The sequence below is a fragment of the Trachemys scripta genome, chromosome 2 (assembly GCF_013100865.1).
Source record: "Trachemys scripta elegans isolate TJP31775 chromosome 2, CAS_Tse_1.0, whole genome shotgun sequence".
NCBI lineage: Eukaryota > Metazoa > Chordata > Testudines > Emydidae > Trachemys > Trachemys scripta.
Genome location: NC_048299.1, coordinates 118996428 through 119018839, shown reverse-complemented (window position 1 = coordinate 119018839; position 22412 = coordinate 118996428). Strand labels below are relative to the sequence as shown.

Genomic DNA, 22412 nt, shown 5'->3' with positions numbered 1-22412 from the left:
GAAACATATTGTTAGTTTTTATATAATCAGTAGTATGTCCAAAGGTACATGTGTCTTATTAACTCTGTTTTCTCCTAGAGCTCCAGGAAGAAATCACACCCAGTGTGGAACCGAACGTCCAACACTATCTGTGATTTGGGGGGCGTGTCATAACTATAAAGAGAAGGGTAACAGCTGTCCTGTATACAGTACTATAAAATCCCTCCTGGCCAGAGACTCCAAAATCCTTTTCCCTGTACAAGCTCAGGTAACCTGGCTGGCGACTGACCCAAAGGACCAATAAGGGGACAAGATACTTTTAAATCTTGGTGGGGGGGAAGGCTTTTGTTTGTGCTCTTCGTTTGGGTTGTTTGTTCTCTCTTGGGACTGAGAGGGACCAGACATCAATCCAGGTTCTCCCCATCTTTCTAAACAAGTCTCTCCTATTTCAGACTTGTAAGTAAAAAGCCAGGCAAGGCGTCTTAGTTTTACTTTGTTTTCTCAACTTGTAAATGTACCTTTTACTAGAGTGTTTATCTTTGTTTGCTGTACTTTGAACCTAAGACTAGAGGGGAGTCCTCTGAGCTCTTTAAGTTTGATTACCCTGTAAAGTTATTTTCCATCCTGATTTTACAGAGATGATTTTTACCTTTTTCTTTAATTAAAAGCCTTCTTTTTAAGAACCTGATTGATTTTTTTCCTTGTTTTAGATCCCAGGGGTTTGGATCTGTATTCACCAGGGAATTGGTGAAAGGTTTCTCAAGGCTTCCCAGGGAAGGGAATCCATTGGGATGGTGGCAGCGGACGAGACCTAAGCTGGTAGTTAAGCTTAGAAGTCTTCATGCAGGCCCCCATATTTTGTACCCTAAAGTTCAAAGTGGGGATACAGCCTTGACAGCTACCAAACCTGGATAGTCATTCATTCTGTAAGTGTTCTTTGTTCCTAGATATAGACATCTATATGTAGCCATATTGTTTGCTTGCACCCAGTTTACCAAGCAATCCATATTGTTCTGTATCAGTGATCTGTCCTCTTCTTTATTTACCACTCCCCTAATTTGTGTCATCTGCAAACTTTCACTGATTCTGTTTTCTTCCACTTCCTTAATAAAAATGTTAAATAGCATAGGGCTAAAAACAGATCCCTACAGGACCCCATTAGAAATGCACCTATTTGATGATTCCCTGTTTACAATTACATTTTGAGACCTATCATTTAGCCAGTTTTTAATCCATTGAATGTGTGCCATATTAATTTTATCTTTCTAGTTTTTAATCAAAATGCCATGTGCTACCAACTCAAATGCCTTCCAGAAATCTAAGTAATTACATCACTCTTCTTTTTTTTTAATGAAATTACAAGTTTGGTTGGTAAAAAGTTAGACAGGATCTATTTTCCATAAACCTATGTAGGCTTGCATTAATTATATTATAGGACTTCTTTTAGTAAAGAATTAAATCAGCCTCTCTATTATTTTTCCTGGAATCAATGTCAGACTGACAGGCCTGTAGTTACCTGGGTCATCCTATTTAGCTTTTTAAAAAATTGGCACAACATTAGCTTCTTTCCAGTCTTCTAGAACTTCCCCAGTGTTCCAGAACTTCCCCACAGTAGAACAGTGTTCCAAGTCTTACTGAAAAATGAACATAATGGTCTAACAAGCTCCTCTGCCACCTCTCTTAAAACTCTTGGAATAGAAAGAGTGTTATCTGATGGGACCTATTTTCCTCCCAAATACAGAATAGAAATACACCTCTACCCCGATATAATGCGACCCGATATAACACGAATTCGGATATAACGCAGTAAAGCAGCACTCGGGGGCGGGGGGGGCAGGGCTGCGCGCTCCAGCGGATCAAAGCAAGTTCGATATAACGCAGTTTCACCTATAACGTGGTAAGATTTTTTGTTTCCTGAGGACAGCTTATATCGGGGTAGAGGTGTATTTATTAAATACTTCTTGCCTTTATGCATCATTATTAGTAATTCTACTAGATGGAAATAATACGGACCAGTACCATTGTCAGGATTATTTTCATTCCTAATGTATTTAAACTCCTTAGTGTTGGTTATAGGCTTCTCCTTGTCCTTTTACCTCCCTTATCAACTTTCTACAGTTTCTAATAATAAATATAAATCAGCAGCTATCAGCTTCCCCTTTCATATATGTAACTTCTAGGGCTGTCAAGCGATTAAAAAATTAATTGCAATTAATAGCACTGTTACACAATAATAGAATACCATTGAATTATTTTTTGACGTTTTCTACATTTTCTAATCTATTGATTTCAATTACAGCTCAGAATAAAGTGTACAGTGATCACTTTATAATTATTTTTGATTACAAGTATTTGCACTGTAAAAAAATAGTATTTTTCAATTCACCTAATACAAGTACTGTAGTGCAATCTCTTTATCCTGAAAGTTGAACTTACAAATGTAGAATTATGTCCAAAGAACTGCATTCAAAAATAAAATAATGTAAAATTTTAGAGCCTGCAAGTCCACTCAGTCCTACTTCTTATTCAGCCAGTTGCCAAAACAAAGAAGTTTGTTTATGTTTGCAGGAGATAATGCTGCCCACTTCTTGTTTACAATGTCACCTGAAAGTGAGAACGGGTTCGCATGGCACTGTTGTAGCTGGTGTCACAAGGTATTTAAGTGCTAGATACGCTAAAGATTCAGAGGTCCCTTCATGCGTCAACCACCATTCCAGTGGACATGCGTCCATGCTGATGATGGGTTCTGCTCAATAACAATCCAAGCAGTGTAGACCGATGCATGTTCATTTTCATCATCTGAGTCAGATCCCACAAGCAGGATGTTGATTTTCTTTTTTGGTGGTTCGGGTTCTGTAGTTTCCGCTTTGGAGTGTTGCTCATTTAAGACTTCTGAAAACATGCTCCACACCTCGTTCCTCTCAGATTTTGGAAGGCACTTCAGATTCTTAAACCTTGGGTCAGTTAGAAATCTCACATTGGTACCTTCTTTGCGTTTTGTCAAATCTACAGTGAAAGTGTTCTTAAAATGAACATGTGCTGGGTCATCATCCGAGACTTCTATAACATGAAATGTATGGCAGTATGCAGGTAAAACAGAACAGGGGACATACAGTTTCCCCCCCAGGAGTTCAGTCACAAATTTAATTAACACATTATTTTTTTAATGAGCGTCATCAGCATGGAAGCATGTCCTTTGGAATGGTGGCCAAAGCATGAAGCGCCATATGTTTTTTTTAGCATATCTGGCACGTAAATACTTTGCAACACGAGCTTCAAAAGTGCCATGCAAATGCCTGTTCTCAATTTCTGGTGATGTTGTAAATAAGAAGAGGGCAACATTATCTCCTGTAAATGTTAACAAATTTGTTTTTTAGTGATTGGCTGAACAAGGAGGAGGACTGAGTGCACTTGTAGGCTCTGAAGTTTTACATTGTTTTGTTTTTGAATGCAGTTATGTAACAAACAAAAAAATATACATTTGTAAGTTGCACTTTCACAACAAAGAGATGGCACTACAGTACTTGTATGAGGTGAATTGAAAAATACTATTTCTTTTATCATTTTTACAGTGCAAATATGTTATCAAAATATGCACTTTGATTTCAATTACAACACAGAATACAATGTATATGAAACTGTAGAAAAACATCCAAAATATTTAATAAATTTCAGTTTGTATTCTATTGTTTAACAGTGCAATTAAAACTGATTAATTGTAATTAATTTTTTTAATCAGGATTAATATTTTTTGAGTTAATCGCATGAGTTAACTGTGATTAATCGACAGCCCTAATAACTTCCTATAGCTTTCTTCACTTCCCCTCTAAACCAGGTCACTTATTAAAAAATTAATACAGCCTTTTTCCTCTATTGTGGCTTTTTGGTCATAAAGTAAAATGTTCTTAAATAATTCAAAGTTATTCACATTTCTGATTTAATTGACATTGTTCTGTATTGGTCTGGCACTGACAGTGACTAATGATTAGCTGAAACTTAGTGGGGGTGAGTCTATTAAAAAAACACAGCTTTATACTTGTTTAGTTAAATTGGTGCAACTGTGTGTTTAGATACTTTTTAATTGGTTTAAACCTGGTCTGTAGCTCTTTGGCTTGATTCATAGATTCCCAGGCCAGAGGGGACCATTGTGATCATCTAGTCTGATGACCTGAATAACAGGTCACAGAACTTCCGTGAAATAATTTCTAAAGCATATTCTTCAGGAAAAAAGTCCAGCGTTATGGAGGAAGCTAAACCAATATAACCAAGTTTAAGTGAATATAAATGCCTCCCTGCAGCAATTAGTACTGGCTTACCTAAATGCAGAGGGAATGTGAGGAGAAACATGGCCACTTATTGAAACTGGATCAATTGTGGTTCAGCTTCCTGAGAGCTTGACCCATGGGACACTTTTCAGCAGTAGGATGAGTGACTTCATATGCATTTGTCTGTGCCTTTATTTGTGGATTCTGGCAGAGCCTGCATGGCTCATTTAGATGCCTTGAGATGGAAGAGAGGGAAGTATCAGTAGGGGACAGGCCTGCTGGCAGTGTTCCTTCAGGCATGTGCAGTCAGCTAGCCTGTCACTTCATTGTCTTATTTCTTCAGGTGACCAGAATCTGCAGGTTTAAAAAAAAAAAAAAAAACCCTAGAATAAAGCAGTTTTATGTCAGTCACTCAGGGACATTAGAAGAGGTCCTGAAAATAAGACTTGAGTTTTCAGAAGTACTTAATCACCTCATAGCCATTCTTACTCCTGTACCAGGACATCTTTCACTATGCTGTGGGTGCCATGGAAGAGCTTGAAGCAGTGGATATTTAACACTTGGGGTGGGGGAGTGGTTCACCCACACCAGTAAGGGCTTTTCAGCACCCGCCCTATAATCCTGGGGTTTTTGGACTGTGCTGCTTTGGCTTAGAGCTCTGATACTAGCCACCTGCTCACAGCACAATGGCCTCCCCCTGACATCCCCCAGCTTGGCTACTCCTTGCAGCAGGACACCAATAGCCTTTCCATCCCTTAGTCTTCCCAAAACAATCTTCCCTGCTGTGTCCAGTCCTCATTGCACCCTCACAGAAATTATCAAATTTACTTCCTCCAAAGAGACAGAGCACACACCAGCCTGTTAGACTGGGTGAGGATTTTACCCTTCAGTTTAATACACAGCACTGAGAGAGTTTCATAATAAAACAAACAACAAAGAACAGATGAGAGAATAGAAAATGTACAGTTTTAAGTAAAACAAGACCTAACATGATTTCTATTGACTAAAATCTAACTTCAGCAAGCTACTTTGTCTAGGCATATTTCTTCCCTATAATTAGCTCCAAGAGACTTCAGCTCCTTTTGCTTGAAGAATAGAGTGACCTCAGCTTATGAGAGTTCTGTCCCCTTGTGTCCATCCAGTGATGGACAAAATGGCTTTTTGTCTCTGAATATATCTTCTCAAAGTTCACTCACACTGTTTCAAGCAGTAGGAAGGCTTCCTCAAGGTTGCAGTCTCCATCTCTTGTCAAGATTAAGTGGTCATCTTCCCCTACTTACTCTCCTGTTGGCTTTGGTTTACTTTACTTGTAAGTGTACTTTTCGTTCTCTTTGGTCACATCTTGCTTAATTTACTTTGGAGACACAGTCAACCCTGGAAAATGGCATTCTTTTGTCTAAAACAGGCTAGACTTAGGGAGGGCCTGCCAAACATTTTAGGAACATTTCCAGCACACGTGTAATTCTTTATTCATCATCCCTACATATACCATGCAATAATATTAAAGGCAAGCCTGTTAGCAGTTTTCATAAGACACCTTTTAGATACAGATTATGACAGTGAGCATGTCATGTGCGAAGTGAGTTGTGTTGTGGTGTGTCCTCTGCCCATTGGTATTGATAGACTCCCTTGCTCACAATGTTAAAACAATATATGTTCCATTCTATATGCATCCGAAGAAGTGGGCTGTAGTCCACGAAAGCTTATGCTCTAATAAATTTGTTAGTCTCTAAGGTGCCACAAGTCCTCCTGTTCTTCTTTTAATGTTAAAACTGCGGGTTTATGCAGCACTTGACAGTGGCCTGTAGATTGCTGGGTGAGTAGTGCTCACTCTGCACTGCTAAAATGCATTCAAAGGTGGTGCAAAATAAATCAAGTACTTTCCTAATATCACTTCTCTGTGTAAGGAATTGAGCAGTTGTCACAGGGTATTTCACCTCATGAATGAATGAAAGAATGATCAGAATGGAAGGGGATGTGGGCCAGGATAACTTTCTATGAAGCAGTTTTCACTGTGGAAATTGTCCTGTAGTAATATCTCATATGCACTGCTGTTTTCTCTTCCTTTCAGCTATATGTTCACTTAATACTTCTGTACAAAGTTCTATTTTCATAGAACTACAATCATTCCCAATCTTCAATGTGACAGTTTTATCCCCATTTTACAGAAGGCAACAATGAGGTTAAGATCTAAATTTTCAAACATTTGTTCCCAACTTAATAACCTAGGTCCATATGCATATTTAGGCAGCTAAATAAGGATTAAGATATCTAGCTTTAAACACCACTCCAGTTTGAAATTTTTACCCTAAATAACTTGTCCAGATGCTTATCCGAGGGTAGATCTAAAATTGGGTGTACATCACAACTTCCATGAACACTTCATCAATTTGCTTCAGTAATTATTGTACCCCATTTATGTTCACTTTCAGTGACTAGTGATCAAATTTGGTTCACAGAAAGCAAATGTCAAATACTAATGCTGAGCTATTCAGATTACTAATTTTAATTTTGCATGTGCAGTATTCACAAAAGTGGTATACTCTCATGATGTTGGATACTGCTTGGGACAAAACCCCACTCTAGAGCCTGACAAAGAAGCAAGCAAGCTGGGCAGGGCTCTAACCTCACCCTTCACAATTAGGGCTCTACACACCCATGCAGAGAATATGGCAAGAGAGGATTATGTGTGAATGCTGTACTCTAATGATAGACCTATTTCTGCCACCCTTCCTCATGTTGATTAGTACCTTATTTCTTGAATATTTTCTATGGCTGTAGTGGTTCTTGCCTCTATGTGCTTTTCCTAAAGGAGGTATTAGGAAACTTCCCTCCCACCATTGAGGAAGGGATAATGGGTACTAGGTATGAGAAAACTAACTCAGATACCTCACACTTTAACCTTTGACTTAGGATACTAAATCTAGCTACCTGGACTCCTCCATTTCTTTCAGTCATACACCAGACCACACAAGTTCCCCCCAGCATATTCTGAAAAGCTTATATACCATCTCATGGAATCTGATAATCTCATAAAAGGTCAGAATACTATATTACTCTGCACTTACAGCTTCTTTTGTCTGAGCCTCTCAAACTCTTTTCAAAAGTATTTTTATTCACAGTTAGCAGATAGAGAACCCTATTGCATTTAGTATTGATAAAGTTACATTTTTCAAGATTGAGTGTCAAGTTAGGCATATGAACAAGAGGTGATGAGCAGTACTCTTTGGAAGTAAGTAAGAGCTCAATCTGCTCAACACCTTTGAAAATATCCTTCCTGGGCATGGTATATCATGATACTGGCTGTTTCCTCTGAGGGGACAGGACAGGTAACTCTGCAACCAACTGCCCTCTACAACTGAAAAATCCCAGACCTAAACAATGATTTGATCCTGGTGTATAACGGAAGTAAACATTATATACTTATTTGCATATTACTCAACTTGTAAGAGTAGCTGCAATTGTTCTAGTTTTGTACAAACATTTTGATTTTCAAATATTCCATTTTCGATTGAGCTTGTTTTTCCTTTTTAAGTTTGTCTTGGTTTTCATTTTTGTTCTTACATCTTCCTTTGTATCTGATTTCCATATTGTGTCTCATCTTATTGTTGATAAGAACAGGATGTTTGACAAAGTAAGCTGTTTTTACAGAGAGGATCTTCATGAAAGTGTTCAGCTGGCTCAAAAGTTGTGTTTGAATTATCTGCAGTTTCATGAAGAACAGACTCTTTAACAAAGCAAGGGATGCTGTTCTTTCTGAAACTCTGCTAGTTCAGGCTGAACAGTTTCACTAAGATCACAAGCTTCAGCAGCAGCCTTTGTTGAAGACTACCTCTGATGTAACACTAGTGACTCTGCACTAGCAAAATCCATTCCCCTACACTGTTAGGGCCCAGATTCGGGGGGTCATTGTTGGGTGTCTATGCTGGGTGACAGAAAACAAATAAAGACTTCTATGGCTGGAATGTCTTTTTTTTCTCCCCCTTCAAACACTATGTAGTTATGGTGATATATTGGGTATAGTTTATCATCCTGAGTAAATATTGCTGAGTATTCAAACTGATATCCTCTAGATAGCTAGTTTATTTGTTTCTAGTACACCTCCAATTTAAGAGCAAGACTAGAGCTTCTGACAACTCAGTATGTCTGTGTTTTTAAAAAAAATAAAAAAAAATCTTTTTTTTGTGGTTCTCCAGTTTTACTGAAGTTACATCCTTTAAAAGTTCACTTTATTATCGTAGATTAAAATGATGTCTTATGGGTTACTTAAAGTGATTTTGAAGCAGCCAGGTATGTGGCTAGAACTGTTAAAGCCTTGTGTGCAATAAGTCGTCAAACTGGTATTTTCTCATATAATTGGGGCGGGGGGAGGGGGAGAAGGCCTTTTATCAGTAGAGAAATTACAAATGTGGAGGAAAGATGTTAGGAAATAGAAATCTAAAATGAAGTTATGGTGAACTGAGCTGGGCAAATACTGCAAAATCTCTAAGTATTCGCTAATTTAAAAATGAACTTGTTTCAGCTGTAATCATGTATGTCCCCTGTGTTAGCTTTCCTCAAATATTTAAGTGACTCTGCTTGAGGGGCATAAATGAGTGCTGACAGCAAATTTCAAACTTGCATATTTAGAGTACTTGTGGATAATGCATTTTAAACTTGCATGCACCTGCAGTGATTTTATTTGGGGTAGAATATAGGTTGACGAAGGATATCACACCTACCCCCTCCCACTACAACCCTGGCACAGAATCAATTAGAGTGCCTGAAATCTGACATCACCTTTCACAATTGAGCTACATCTACACAGAATTATTGTGTGAATGTAATTAGAGATAATTTAAACTCTAGCCCCGATGATAATCCTTACATTAGCCTAATTTTTCTTAGAGTAATACTTTAGCTGCAGCAAGTATTCTAATCCCTATTTAACTGCTACATCTCTGTATAATTACCTCATTCAGCTTTAAGGTTCCACAGGCATCTTCATTTTCTCCTCTTTATTATTATGGAGGAGGTAGCACTCAACCTCAACTTCAAAGTTGCAACCCTCTTCCTATTATAAGCTCTAATTTTCACTGTCCTCAGACATGTGCAAATAAAAATGATAGGTCTGAAAAATGCTATGGCAGGGCTGGGCCCAAGACTGAATTTCTCTGACAAAATTCTGGTACTACTTATCTCTAAGAATTGGTTGGATGCTTCTACTTCACATATTCTAATGACTTTTTTCTGTTCAAAGTCTCACGGATACAGATAGGCAAGTCACTGGGGATATAGTAGTATTCCATTAGATTTAGGCTTACCCCAAGGCTAGGATAGTTGTGAGGTTCTGCTCTAGAGTGGCAGTTCTGGCAAGCCACTTTCAGATTGCCTGTATACTAGTTTTCTCTGGCTTGCGAGCCCAGCACTTCCTGCTTGTCTTTCGTAGCAGGTTCATTACTGGGGAAGCGTAATTCCTAAGTGGTTTCATAGATGAGCCCATGCTCCTTGTTCTGATGGAGGTGTCAGGCTTTCAGCCATTCAGGGCATAGGTAAGATGAATGGCTAGCTACTGCTGCTTTTCTTCATCAATACACCATTTGGCCTAGGATATGAAACACTGGGTGGGAACTAGGAGACAATGCATCCTCTCACTGAATGGCATTAATAACTTTATATTTCGCAACCATTAATGAATGAAACTTTGTATCCCTCCCCTAGATGGAGGTAGCTATGAGATTCCTATCTCACAGATTCAGTAACTGAGTCCCCAAAAGTTTGCATAAAAATATTTCTGATAGAGACTGATTTCTATTTTGAATTCTAACATAGCAGACCCAAGTTTAGCCAAGCACCTAGATGTAATATGTCCTTTTTGAGAGGTAGTCTGACTATGTTGTTTGCAGACTGAGGCTACTCCTATATATTCACATTTAGAAAACATTTGAGACTTACAGATAAATGAATATTATGTACATCATAATAAAAAATAGCACCCAAGCATCCTAGCAGTCAGTCCTCTGCTAAACCACATGCTATTCCCAGATTCAAGAAGAGAACCCAGAAATCTTTATGTGCAGTATTCTATTGCTGGCTAATGAATAATTGCATATTATGCAATTCCTGTGGATTAAATGAGGCAGGAGTCTACAGGAAGAGAAAGGATGGTCCTGTGTTTAAAGCACTCTCCTAAAATTCAGGAGAACTGGGTTTTGTGCCAAGCTCTGTAACAGGCTTCCTTTGTGCTGCTGGGAATGCATTGAAATCAGAGGTGGTCACTAATTTTATTTTATGGATGCCTGTCTTGTGACACCTAGAACCTGACTTTTAGAAGCGGTGAACACTCACCATTCCAATGAAGTCAGTGGCACCTGTGGGTGCTCAAAACCTGAAATATTAGGCCCTTGATGTCTTAAGGTGAGAGCACACCAGATACTGAAATCAAAAGTTCACCATAGTATCTCAGAACAACAGGATGTCTAGGTGCTTTTGAAAGCTGCTTCTCAGCACCTATCTGTACCTTTTAGGTGCCTAAATACCTTTAAAAAATAAGTGACTTAGATGCTCAAGATCCATTTTCAAAAGTGCCTGTGTGACATAAGAGCCTAAATCCCATTGACTTTCTCAGAGACTCTACAATTCTCAGTGCCCAAGTTTAAGGAAAATGGTTTTTAGGCTCCTAAGTCAAGCACTTTTGAAAGAACTCTCTGGTATTGCAATGCAGATACATAGAATTAAGGTTGCAGAGGCCACATAATTAATCTCTCTCATTGTTCTGAAATAAACTATATTGTAAGTATGAAAAAAATTCAAACAAAAAAATTTACATGGACTTCATGATTGTAGCTATACAACAGGGCTCCTTATGCTGCTTGTGCCCTTCCTGAACATCAGAGGATCACTCCCCAAAGTAAGCTTAAAAACTATGAGAAACCTGAGAAATGCAGAATTAATTTTACTTTCCCCATAGAATACAACCATACAACTTTAATTCTAGTCTCATAGGAAAACTAAGAACATCAAAATGCCTTAATCCTCTCTAACAAAACCAGCCATTTTTCCTGTGCCCACTGGAACTTCAATTCCAAGTCATGCAGTACAGTAGGGCCTTCAGTGTGATCTTTGTAGCAGCATTGATCAGGAAAGTAAGTGCTGCTGGTCAGAGATCTCACTTGAGACACTGAGCTGCCTCTCTTCTTTGCTTCCAGCTGTATGAATCCAATGAAAGAGGCTGACAATACATTAGAGCAGTGTTTCCTAAACTTGGGATGCCGCTTGTGTAGGGAAAGCCCCTGGCAGGCTGGGCCAGTTTGTTTACCTGCCGCGTCCTCAGGTCTGGCCGATTGCGACTCCCACTAGCTGCGGTTTGCCGCTCCAGGCCAATGAGAGCTGCTGGAATCGGCGGCCAGCATGTCCTTCGGCCCGCACCACTTCCAGCAGCTCCCATTGGCCTGGAGCGGCAAACCATGGCCAGTAGGAGCTGTGATCAGCCTGATCTGTGGACGTGGCAGGTAAACATACCGGCCAGGCCCGCCAGGGGCTTTCCCTAAACAAGCGGCGTCCCAAGTTTAGGAAACACTGCATTAGAGGATTTTGCTGAGTCTCTTTCCTGAAGGTCAGATCACTAAAGGTAAATATTCCCACTTCCAAAAGAAAGATGAAACCAGTTGTTGGCAGCTCAAATGGGGTGGAGTTAAGGGCATGTGGCTGTGTATTAACTCTTTTCCCAGCTTTTTAATGCTCTTGTTTTTACTGTAACTCTAACACTCTTGGAAGATATATGCAGGGGAACTTTAATTCCACATTTCCTGGATTTCCAGCTCTTGAGGTTTGGAGATTGACACTTGTGCTCTTGATGAACATAAGTTTCAGAGGGCATTTTTGCAGAATTGTAACTAATATAGAGTTAAGGAAATTGTTGCAGGTGAATAAGTTATGCTCACCCCCTCAAGAACAGAACCCTATCTGACCAATCACAATCAATGAACAGAACTCAAATTTAAAATCAAGTGCTGACTTACCGCAGCAAACTGTTCAGTCACTTTGGATAGTGAAAATAACCAAAACCAAAAAAGCTGAGGGGATCCTAATAATGAATAAAGCCAAGATGATTTTTTACATTCTGTGAGCAGAATAAGGGTTGAGGCCAAAATTTGCTAAGTACCTAGTCCTCAGTGAAATAATTGATCTATCTTTAAAACTATAACTCTAACTTCCTGAAGTTTTAAGTTCAGAAGTCTATATTGAGCAAATAAATTCCAAAGGCTGATAGCTTAGTGCCATGGCCTCATTCCAACTGCTTTGTGCAGTTCAGGGAGTGCAAAGTATTTGGAAATCTACCCTAATGAAGCAGATGGGGATTTTCCTAGTAAGGTGATAACGCTATATAGCATAAAGCTGGCATCTTCAGCGCTACATTGCTTATTCCTTTCTGTGTAATGGGTATGTTGGAGGAGACTGGGGCAGGAGAGACTGTGGCTAGAATATTCTTACCACCAGCAGTTTAGAACAGCAGGTAGGCTGGCCAGGTATGCTGCATTTATGGCTGCTTTATGTTGCTGTAGAAGTGCAAAGCAGCTAGAGTGTACTGGTAAATTCTGAATATGTCCTCTGTAACAATGTCACTTTTACAAGTGCCTTTCTTAAATCTGTACATGTAATACATGATGTATGTAGTTTGCTAAAAATGAAGTGGGACAGCCTTTACCTAAAGTCAGTTGCCATTAGATTGATTAGCTTTCCGGATGACAAACCAAAGGTTCACATCAATAGCCAATTCACCAGCTTATCACTGAGCAAGTCCACCAGATTTTCTGGAGTTCTCAAATTTTGGGAACAATACTGATTTTTATTCTCTGGGCCAATATTATTGAGAGGTGGTTATCTTTTTTTGGATGGTATAGGGTATGTCATGCAAGTTACTTTGTAACACTAACTAATACAATAGCATATCTGTATGTTACAGATTGTGTAACTTGTCTCTAACCTCCTCTTTGGAGTACAGAATGTAACCCAATCTACTTTATCTCCCTGGAAATCAGCATTTCTGCAAATCATCTCCATGGAGGAAAAAAAATAGCAAAATGACATAAAATTGACACTTGATACAAGGGCTGGAAACCCTTCTGAATTCTCCATCTGAGTGAATTCAAGAGAGAGAATTTTCAGGGATATAGCCCACAGCAAAATTATAGGAGTTTAGAGGGAGATTTCTGATCCTCTCAGGAGATAGGATGGGCAGAAAGGGCCAGATAGTTGGCTGGTGAAAATCAGCATAGTTTTGTTAGACTTTTGCTATCTGCCTTCACCAGAATCTTCTACCCTGGCCCTGGGCCCTTTAAATTAAGCCCTTTGCCCAGGCTTCCAAATGAGACTTGTCCCCCTTCTCACGATTTACACTACTTTGCCAGGGGTGGAACCCAGGCATGCCCATTATTCCAGATTCTAACCCCGGGACCCTATAAACAGCAGCCACATACTGCAGACGTCAGTTCATTGCTGCTACTTCCCTGGACCTCTTCTCACCAGGCCTCTTCATCTTCTCCCTTTACCTCAGGGTTTAAGTTCTCAGGTCTTTTCTCTTCCAGCTTCAGCAAATGCAGCCAGAACCAAACTCTAGTTATCCCTCAAGTGCCATTAGCCAGAAAGTGCACTGTTTGACAAGTCCTTACTGGTTAATAGCAATAAAATGGTATTTTTAAAAGTACTATAGCAAGTAGTGGAAAGATGGATTCCAGAATAGGCCAGTTCAGTGATGGTGCTTGATATTAACTTCCTAAGTAAAGTCTTGTGCCAAGGTGAATATATAGCATTCTTTCCTTTTACTTTTCCCTTCTGGTTATTTCAGATCAGTGAAAGTGTGGAACCAGAGTGGATGAAACTACAAATTAATTAGCTAGTAGATACTATGTGAATTTAAGATCATTGTATTCTCAGAGATATTTGGGGTTATTCATCTTCATTTCTTCTTACTTTCATGCGATCGTCTCTTAATCATATTTATGAAAGGAGCACTACAGTGGGTGGTAATGTGCAAGGTATATGTACACTTTTCCATGTTGGTAAATTCTGTCTTACATACAAAACATCAGTTATTATTTTTATATATGTTATATTTGGAGTGGAGAAGTAGATCTTCTATCCTTTAACAAAATATAATTTTAAAACAGTTATGGACCTTATCTGTGAATGTATACAAAATTAGATTAAAATTTGTTTAATAAAATATTTGGATGGTGTGCCAGTGAAGCCAAGGAAACTCACATTGTCAGCTCATCACTATGAACCCCATGGTACCATCTAAAGTGTTTCATGTATCATTCATTATAGCAGGTAGGGCAACATGAAAATGTGGTTCACTTTAGCAGTGTTTTCCTCCAGGACAACTAGGTTAACTGACTTAATAGTTTATTCTTAATGTTCTATTCTTTTATTCTGAGACCTAATAACTCAAAGTGCCCAAAAATAATTCAAATCCTTCTTGCTTGGCAGCAGATCACCTATGAAATATTTTCTGGCCAAAGTTTATTATTTTTTAATATAAAATGTGAAAAAAACCCTAATACATTCTGTTGACAAGTCATAGTATAGATGTTGGTTTTATATAAATATACACTTCCAGGCAAAAATCAATTTCTCACTTCTTCCCTCCATACAAATTCCACTGAGAAAAGTATGTACTAAATTCTCACTAAAATTCCTAAATTACTTTCTGTTCAATAGCTATTAAACTCTACAAATTGGCAGCATGGAGTCCATTTTTAGCAGTTCTTGACTGCCAAGAGCCATGGATGGTATGCCAAATAAAAAATTACATATACCAACAAATCAAATGTATAGAGGGGTTAATGGTATTCACACTAGCTTATTTTAATTTTTTACTCAGATTTTCTCAGATTACAGAAAATATATAATATCTGTCATAGGGCACAAGTTTTGGAAGACACTAAATACCAGATATCCATAGGAAAAAATGAAATATGTTTCAAATTGATACGCAATAATATTATCTGGAAGATATCCCTAGAGGAGACATTTACAGTCTTTCATAGAAAATCATAAAGAGGAACAACCTTAGGCAGTCTTCAGACCCAGTTCTTACTTTTCAGAATAGGTATATGTCCTTACCTTCTGAAAAAGGTAGAAGAAAGCTGTACCATAACCTATCAACAATCAATCAGAAAACAGCATGTAACTTGCATGAAATCTTTCTTGGGAATATGACTTAAAACAGTCAAAGTGAGCATTTGACTCAGATAAAATTTACCTTAAGAAAATCTCTCTTGGTTAGATTTCAATAAGGTAACTGTCACAAGTTCAAGGACAATGTTGTTTTGGGCTCCATAATCAGGGAAATCATATCATAGACAAGGAACTAATAGTGATTCTCCATACAGCTCTGGTTTGGCTACATCTAGAATAAAGTGTTCAGTTCTGCACAATACACTACCAGACAGACAAATTGTTCAGGCAAGAGTAACTATAATTACCAAAGGGAAGGAGAGTGATCATTAAAAGACAAATGAGGGTGACACAGGGTAACAGACCAAAAAACCCAAATAAACCCCCCAAATCCCAAATATTTGTAGACTGTAAAAACTAACAACAAAAAGCAATAATTGGGTGAGTGAAGTGAAGCCCTACACTCTACTCAATGGCATTACTCTGTCTGTCTGCCTATAACAAAATAACTTTTGAAAACTACATCCTTCCAATTCCACAGTTTCAGGGAATGTTCTAGGAATCAATGAACAGGACCCTACTGATTTTGGAGCCAACCAGAACCAGAAAAAAACGATTTCTACTAAAAATGGGTGATTGACTGATTTGAATCTGTCATCATAATCACACTGGGGAGCTTCTGGATTCTGAGGAGAAACAGGGGAAACACAGAGACCCTGGCATGGGGTGGGAAAATGGGGTACACTGTAATGCAGATGGGGGAGCACACATGATTAGGGTTAGGGGGATGGGAGTGTGGGACACAGAGTTGAGGTTAGGGTTTGAAACAGAGAGAGAGACTGAAAGGTGAGACACAAGAAGATTGTGGAGAACAATGGTGGTATGCAAGCAGCTGTATGTGTACAATGAACTTGGCCTACAGAAGTGACACTGTGTGCAACCTCCTAGAGGGTTACATATCTGTTGCTCATGTTGGCCGAACTCCGTGTGTTATCCAACTTTTTAAGTGCAAGTGGAGGCCTGGCTGAGAGGGCTGGATGGAGTTGGAGGGTAAGGATCCTGACGGGGGGCTGGCAAGAGTGGGGATGAGAGTCCTAGCTAGGGAGCCTTGCAGGAGTGGGGAAGAGGGGCCCAGTTAGGGGAGGCTTGCCATAGTGGGGATGCAGCGATTACCTCATGTGGCTCCTAAAAGCTATCTGCACACCCCTCTCGCTGTGGCTCCTAGGCTGGGGAGACACGGGGTCTCTCCGCAGCACCACCCTCGCAGCTCCCACTGGCCGCAGCTCCTGGCCAATGGGAGCTGTAGATTCACCTCTTGGGGCAGGGGCAGCATGTGGAAACACCCCCTCATCCCGGTCCATAGGGCCGTTCCGGCCATTTCCGAGAGTGGTGTGGAGTGAGGCCGGGCAGGAAGCTGCCTTAGTCCCGCTGCACTGCCAGAGGTGGTGGCGGTGGCCGGGTACCTACAGGCAGTAGCGTAGCTAAAGGGGAGGAGCGGGGTAACGGCCACTCTCCCACCAAGCCCAAGCGGCGCCTTTTCAATTTCTTGGCACCTTTTTAATTTTTACTCACCCGGTGGCGCTTTTACTGACGGAGCGGCGCTCCAGATCTTCGGTGGCACTTCGGTGGCGGTCCTTCACTCGCTCCAGGTGTGTTTGGCAGCACCAAAGGACCTGCCGCCGAAATGCCGCTGAAGACCCGTGGAGCGTGTGAAGGACCTGCTGCTGAAGACCCAGAGCCCCCGGGTGAGTAAAAGGCGCCGCAGCAGGTGGCACCTTTTTTTGTGATCGCTCCCCCTGATCACTACACCTGGGTACGCCACAGCCCCCAGGCCCTTTTAAATCACCTGGGGGCAGCAGGCAAGGCCGGGAGATGCTCCAGAGGAGGTGCGCGGGGGCGGCAGGGGGAGCCGGGTGAGAGACCTGACCTCAAACTTTGGTGCAGTTGGGCCCCCAGGTCCTGAATATTCCTGGTCCCATATAACTCACCTTCCCTGATTCTGCGGACTTTCAATCTCAACCCAAACACCAGCTCTCAGGTTTGACCAGCTGTATGAGTTGAGCCTACAACCAACTGGGATAGTCCCATGGTAGAAGAAAGAGAATTATATGGATATTGAAATCACCAAGCACAATCAGACTGGGTTACTTCAGTGTTATAGCAGTAAGACATTCCATCAGCTTAACTAGGGACTTTGCTGTGTAGCAAGACAAACCATTCATGAGAACCATCCTCATTTTAACACCATCTCAGGACTCCCATAGTAGATGGAACACTGTATCAGATCCATGTTTTGGGTGGAAGACCTCCTGCATTTATAGGCTAGATGCTATGTCTCTCTCTCTCTATGATCCTTCTTAGTTCATATGGTACCAAGTAGCCTGCCAGCACCACCTGGGCCAAAATTGGTCCACTGGCATAATCCAACCATATTTCAGTAAGAGTTGCAAAATTGGGGACCTTACTTCTGATTAAATCATAGATATACTAATAATAGATGTTTATGATTATGCCTAAATTAGGTCTCAGATCTCCAGCTACCACCTGTCTTGGGGCAGAGACACTTGTCCCACTGCCTTCTGACTGGGATTTTTTAAGGGTGCACAACTCCTTGCCTTTCATTGTGATATCCCTGGCAAGCCAGTCTGTCTAATGGCCAATGCCTGTGCATTGTTTTGTCTCTGAGGGCTATGAATAGCATATTGCCGGCAGTTAAAAGCTACCACACAGCTCTTTTTATGCAAGCACATTTATTCTTCAGATAAAATCATTACCAGAGAAAAACCATAAAAACAGTAAACAGATTTAAATACATACTAAACGTACCAGGAATCACCCATCAGTCTTATGAGACCCTACTAAGGCAAAGTCTTTCCAACCCTTCCAACCTTTCCAACCCCCCAGGGTTGGGGCCCTGCCTTGAACAGAAGGTAGATTTGCTAGATTACAAAGAAGGCCCTGAGTCAGTTTGCCTTTTTATGCCCCCCTACTGTTTTTGGTTTCTGGAGGAGTTGTGGTACACCTCCTCTTCCCCTGGAGTTGCATACAGTCTGTGGTTTACAGTGATGCCTAAACCATTCATAAGCTTAATACATTATGGTCCCCAAAAATAATGCATCTAGTTGCAATTTCTGTCACAGTGTCATCTTCAAATTTTGTACCTCACTGCTCATCCCCCTTTCCAGTTTGTTAATAAATACATTAAACAATATCAGATTATTAACAAAATGGTCCTTTCTGGCCTTAAAATATATGAATCTATTAATCATCATAGACACAGGTAGTTGTCATAACTATAAAGGGAAGGGTAACAGCTATCCTGTGTACAGTACTATAAAATCCCTCCTGGCCAGAGACTCCAAAATCCTTTTCCCTATAAAGGGTTAAGAAGCTCAGATAACCTGGCTGGCATCTGACCCAAAGGACCAAGATACTTTCAAATCTTGCAAGGGTGGGGGGGGGGAGGCTTTTGTTTGTGCTCTTTGTTTGAGTTGTTCGTTCGCTCTCGGGACTGAGAGGGACCAGACATCAGTCCAGGTTCTCCCCATCTTTCTAAACAAGTCTCTCCTATTTCAAACTTGTAAGTAAAAAGCCAGGCAAGGCGTCTTAGTTTTACTTTGTTTTCTCAACTTGTAAATGTACCTTTTACTAGAGTGTTTATCTTTGTTTGCTGTACTTTGAACCTAAGACTAGAGGGGAGTCCTCTGAGCTCTTTAAGTTTGATTACCCTGTAAAGTTATTTTCCATCCTGATTTTACAGAGATGATTTTTACCTTTTTCTTTAATTAAAAGCCTTCTTTTTAAGAACCTGATTGATTTTTTCCTTGTTTTAGATCCAAGGGGGTTGGATCTGTATTCACCAGGAGTTGGTGGGAGAAAGAAGGGGGGATGGTTAATTTTTGCTTGTTTTAGATCCAAGGGGGTTGGATCTGTGTTCACCAGGAGTTGGTGGGAGGAAGGAGGGGAATGGTTAATTTCTCCTTGTTTTAGATCCAAGGGGTTTGGATCTGTATTCACCAGGGACTTGGTGAAAGGTTTCTCAAGGTTTCCCAGGGAGGGAATCCATTGGGATGATGGCAGCGGACCAGACCTAAGCTGGTAGTTAAGCTTAGAAGTTTTCATGCAGGCCCCTACATTTGTATCCTAAAGTTCAAAGTGGGGATACAGCCTTGACAGTAGTACACTAGTTGACAGAGTTGTTGTTATTGCTCTTCGTAGTGTTGTGGATCTGTCACAACTCCTTGGCTTTACTTCTGCACTAGAACTCATCTCTGCTATAGCCAAGGTTCTGCATTTTTCTGGTAGCTACCAGTAAATTTGCATTCCAGCAACTATTGGAAAGATGAAACTAGACATGCGCCTTTCTCTAGAGAGCAAATCTATAGATTAATTATGTGTGGAGTTGAAAGCGCTGCCTGTTGTTAAGGTTGCCCAACACTTCCCACTACAGAACCCTACTTTCTGTTGTTGATTACATTTTGGTAAAGTTATAATTTGGGCTGAAATTCTCCATGCAAGGTGTCTGCTTCAGCCTAAGGATCAGGGTAGGGGAAAATACATCGTTTTGCCCATGTTTAAAAATTCTGATGACATTTTCTTTGAAAACCTGTAGTGGCCCCATGCTTTGAAGCAGACAGTTGAAATTTAGTGATGGTGGTAGTAGCGGTGGTGGTGTGTGTGTGTGTGTGGGGGGAGGTTGTATCAGGGATGTGGTTTGTGCTGTCCATCAGAAAAGTTATTCCAATGGTTACTTGCCCTTACTGTGAAACAATTGTGCCTTATTTCTAGCCTGAATTTATCTAGGTTTAGCTTTCAGCCATTAGCTCTTGTTATGTCATCATGGCTTTAGATTGTACATGCTTGCAACAAAAGTCAATTGTAAATAGGACCCTAGGGTGTCTGCAAATGGTATTTGAACAAAAGTGGATATCCTGTCCAGATGACCCAAAAGCTGAGGAGTGCAGAAAGGTGAACAGTTTTTTTATTCTATCTGCTATTACACTAAACATGCCTGCCATATAATGTTTGATTTTTAAAGCCTTGCAGTGCTGCTGTCATGAGCAAGGGAGGGAGGTGCAGGTTCTGTTCTTGCCAATGCTAATGTAAATTGTGAAAATAAAAGATCTTTTTCAAATGGTCAACTCATGTGTCTTGTCTGATTTCCAAATGTCTTCGAGTGTCCATTGTCTCACCAAATATGTGCCACGTGTGTTTGTCTGGTATATATATGTATTTCATTCATTAGCTTTCTGCAAGCATTCTGCTGGAGCAAAAACACAGATGTTTTTCCAAATGTGACCTAATTCATCACTTGCATTTCCCCAGTTCTTTTCTTTGCCAAAAATTAAACCACTGAGAAGTGACTTGATTACAGTGACTAAATACCTAAACTAGATATTAAAGGGCTTTTAATCTAGTGAGGGAAGGCATAGCAAGAACTAAAAGCTGGAAGCAGAAGTCAGACCATTCAAATTAGAAATAAGGCACATTTTTTGACAGTGTGGGTAATTAACCATTGAGACAAACTACACAGGGAAGTGGTTGATTCTCCATTTCTTGATATCTTCAAATAAAGACTTTCTGGAAGATATGTTTAAGCCAAACACAAGTTATGCTTTAGCCAAATTCAAGTTATTGGGTTCAATACAAGGGTAACTGTGTGAAACTTAATAGCCTGTGATATACAGGAGGTCAAACTAGATGATTTAATGGTCCTTTCTGGTCTTCAACTCTGTGAATCTATGAAAAGTTTCTTGACACAAGAAACCAAAGGCAGCTTGCAGGTATGCTGGCTGGTTTAGTAGTATGTGTTCTGTAGTGGGCAAGGGATTGTTTTCATTGCAAAAAATAAAGATTTCCTTCAAACTCCCAGAAAATTTCTCCAGGTATCCAGCTTTGGGTTGGGTATGCCAAAGAGATCTTTGCTGTCCAAAGGAATCTCCTCCTGGTGGAGTCAGTTGGGTGCCTTCTACAGTCTACTCCAAACTGTCCAAAACCCCATGCCAGGGTTTAGTGATGGCCTCCCTTGAAGAAATCCAGTCCAGCTCCTCAGGACAAACAGGTACTGGCAATATTACTGAAGACTCTGTTCTTGTCCCTTGTGTTCTTGTAATCCTTTGTAGTGGCACTGGTCTGTGTCTTGGGAGAACATCTTCTGAATTTGCTTTGCCAGCCACTTGTAGCTCTTGGCACTCTGGTGACTACTGTTAAGATGGGACTGGACATGCTCCTCTGTCCTGAAGGTGAGGAAGTCCAGGATTTCCTATAAGACCATGTGGAAGCACAGCGTATGGCTGCTATAAGGTATGTGCCTCTGGGTGTGTGAGCTTGCCATCAGCTGCAATCACCAAGGGGCACCTGAGGAAATAATGTCTGGTCAAGATGACCCTAGCACAGTTGAGAGCAGTGTGGGACAGCAGTGTGAGGACTGCCAGATATGGAATAGAGAGACAAGATAGGCAACATAATATCTTTTATTGGACCAACTTCAGTTGATTCAGCTGTGTGCTGAGCTTGTGTTTGTCAGTCTGTTTGTTTGTTTTGGTTGTTTGAAGGACCGTGTGCTGTGGCTGGCAGTTGGAAGCTGTGAGCTTCAAAGGAAGGTTTGAAAGCTAGAAGCCTCTGGTAAGTGGCTGAGCCTTAATCAGTGGGCGGGGCATTCATACAGGCCAGGGTTTTATAAAGCAGCGCACAAGTGACCAGGGAGCTTTTGCGAACAGGGGCTGCTAACAGGGAGTTTCGCAAGGGAGCAGAAAGGGGGCGAGGGTCCCTTGCCGGTTCTATCTGTTTTCTCTTTATTCCCCTTAATACCTATAAACCAACTACATTCAAAACTTCTTGCTTAAACAACCCTTTCAGCGGACAGGGGGCTGCAGACGGGAGTTTGACAGAGGGAGGCTTACGATGGTTAGGAAGACCCGCAACACCTGTGCCAGCACTGCTTCTGTCTCCTCCACCTGTGCCTGTAGCCAGACAGAGCGCCTGAGCATGGATGCTTCTACCCAGATC

The 22412-nt window shown here is 40.6% G+C and overlaps 1 long non-coding RNA gene across 1 annotated transcript; it reads left to right on the top strand.

The window, feature by feature from the left end:
* The first annotated feature begins 773 nt into the window (after window positions 1-773).
* On the top strand, window positions 774-21978 carry LOC117872736. The gene is made up of 3 exons (XR_004644577.1): window positions 774-905; window positions 21527-21707; window positions 21959-21978. It is a non-coding gene; the product is annotated as an uncharacterized LOC117872736 (long non-coding RNA).
* The last annotated feature ends 434 nt before the right edge of the window (window positions 21979-22412 follow it).